The following is a 3,015-nucleotide window of genomic DNA, read 5'->3' as shown; positions in this document are numbered from 1 at the left end:
TTTGGGTTTTGACACTGGAGTTGCGCCGGATAAGCATCAAAAAATGTAAGATGCTAAAAACTGCTACACTACTTGTATTGGTTGGGGGTTTGGGTTTGGGGATTCTTTGGTTTTATTTAGATTTTTTTTTTCAAATTTAAAAGCCTTAAATGTACTGTAAACCTCAGATCGTTGTACAACTGGATTTGCGGTTGATTGCCAGTTTGTGTACTGTTGCTTGGACACAGCACAGTGGTTGGTAATGGAATAAAGGATGCATGGACCAGAAAAATGCATGGGCTCGTGCCGTTTTTTTCTTCATTTTCTCTTCAAAGAAAATAGTGGGTGTGAAAACAACTTTTTGTCTTAATTCAAAAAGAAACCAGCAAGGCACGGTGGCTCAGGCCTGTAATCCCAGCACTTTGGAGGTGGAGGCAAGGGGTTCAAAACCAGTCTGGGCAACTTGGCGAGACCTCATCTCTGCAATAAATAAAAAAATTAGCTGGGTGTGATGGCATGCACCTGTGGTTCCAGGTACTTGGAAGGCTGAAGTGGAAGGACTGACCTGAGCTCAGCTGGTCGAGGCTGCGGTGGCCATGAGCGTGCTACTGAATGCCAGTCAGTGTGACAGAGTGAGGCTCTGACCCAGAGGGGGGAAAAAAAACGTTTGGGGCTTACAAACTACAACACCTTTCTCAAGGGTCTGCTTTTGTTCTGTAAAAGACCCTAGATTACTTTTGGGAAAAGCCAAGATACAAGTATAGAAGTAAAAAAGCACAAATGGTCACTAAACAGAGTATGCAATGAATTCTGGCAGCGAAAACCAAACTGAGGCAGGCAATCTCATTGTAACCTGGCTGGGAGGGAGGGAGGACAGTGCCTGTTGGACTGGGCAGCCTAAATCAGGTGTGTTTTATAGAGCCTTTTCAACCCTTTTCCCACCGGACCAGAAAAGATCAACTGAGGGAAGCTGGTCTCCATCTCTTAGAATACACTCTCGTGAGCATGTATTAGGAGGAAGTGGTGGTGAAGACAGTATGAAGACGAATGAATGTGGGTGTGTGAGCACATGCTTGTGCAGGCTACTCTTATGGTGAATCAGGTGGGTGGGGCTGGCTTACCTGAAGGGGCATTGGCAAAGATCCAGTGGGGATGCCTGTCACAGAAGCTGAGGAGGCCTAGACAGAAAAACCAGAACCACTGATGCCCTGCCTTCGGGGCCAGAAAGCAGCTGGCTACAGCTGTTGAAGACCTGATTTCTGATCCTGTCTGTGTGCTGCTTGGATCTTCTGTAACCCATTTCCCCCCTTTTTTTCTCCCAAACTATTTAGCCAATTTCCTTTTGTCAGCCAGATTTCAGCAATGTTCACAGGAAATGATCAGATTGACGTAGTGGAAACGAAGGTGGCAACGCCCTTTCACGTCACTGGACTTATTTGATGTGGATAGTTCATCTCCATCTGAAGCAGTTTGTGCCTTCACAAAACTGAGGAGGGGATCTTGTTGCCTTTTGCCAGAGTTTTACATGGTGACAGCATTCCTCTGAGGATGGCATGTGTGGCAACAGTGGGACTCTCACGGAGATGACCTCAGGGTACTCCTGAGGGCCGCCTTCCTGAGCTGTGTTCCATTCAGACCTGGGGCAGAATCCTGGGTGCTGGGTTTTCACTAGGTGGGGAAGCTTCTCTCTGGGCGACTTATTCTTTCTCCCTAGTCAAGAAGGAAAAATCAAGTGACTACCTGAAATCCTTGCAGAGTATAGAGAAGGTATATTTATTATTTCTAATATATGAATGAATGCTTCACACTTGAGAAAATTCTTTATAAAAATAAGGGCCTAGTGGTCTGGAATGGTGGCACATGCCTATAATCCTTGCACTTTGGGAAGCCAAGGCAGAAAGGTAGCTTGAGCCTAGAAGTTTGAGACCAGCCTGGGCAACTTAGTGGGATCTCATCTCTACAGAAGTTCAAAAAAATGAGCTGGGCATGGTGGTACACACCTGTAATCCCAGCTACTCAGGAGGCTGGAGCAGAAGAATCGTCTGAGCTCAGGAGGTTGAGGCTGCAGTGAGCTGTGATCATGCCACTGCAATTCTGCCTGGGGGACAGAGCGAGACTCTGAGTCAAAAATAAATAAATAATATTAATAGTCTAGTAATAACATTCAGCAAGATACTGTAACTGTATTATTATTCATTCTGCTCATTATTACACTTTGTGATCTCTAAAATTAAGCAGAGTAAGTAATACAAGTTTAGATCAGTCATAATAATCACAGAAAAACCTCAAATCCTAATTTAAATTATTGCTGTGTTGGATCCTTTGACATCCGGAGAATAAAATGATTGTTATTGTCTCAAAATAGAAAAAGCATCTTCTTTTTAAAAAAATCTGTAAGCACTCTTGTTCAAGACTGAATTTGGAAAGTAAGAATCTTTAAGGCTTGAAAGGACAAATATATTGTCAAGATACTCCTTTTGGGAATATTTTTCTGACTCTTGGTGTGTGGAGGAAGAACGTAGAATCTACGGACTTCTGAACTAATCACAAGTGTATTAAGTCAGAAAAGAACAGGGCAGTGTGTATTTTCTTGATGTGAGGGACCATCTGGGGTTCAAGTTGAAAACTGAATGTCCTTTCTCTCAGTGCTCCCTTTTCTATAGATCACCTGCCGACTTCTGCCCCTTCTTCGAACTAAGACTGAAAAGTATAAACATAAAAGGAATATCTTTTCCCATCTTTTGTAGAATGAGCCTTTAGAGAGAGGTGGACCATATCTAATCTGTCTTTGTATCCAAGCTGGGTGATTTTGGCCTTGTTTCCTAATTTTTTCTGAGCCTCCAATTGTTTTTTTCTCCTTGTTGACCTCACTTAGGGCATGTAAGCGTTAAATGAGATAATGACTATAAAAATGCTGTTCGTCTTGTGCTTTATAAATTGTATTGCTGACAGCAGAACTGTCTGATCAAGATGAAGTTCTCAAGAGACTAGATCAAGGACACTTGAAGATCTGGGGGAGGGAAAGCCAAAATTATC

The sequence above is a fragment of the Carlito syrichta genome, unplaced genomic scaffold, assembly GCF_000164805.1.
Source record: "Carlito syrichta isolate Samal-C Ts95f unplaced genomic scaffold, Tarsius_syrichta-2.0.1 Scaffold289172, whole genome shotgun sequence".
Taxonomy (NCBI): domain Eukaryota; kingdom Metazoa; phylum Chordata; class Mammalia; order Primates; family Tarsiidae; genus Carlito; species Carlito syrichta.
Note: the sequence above shows the minus strand (reverse complement) of the source record.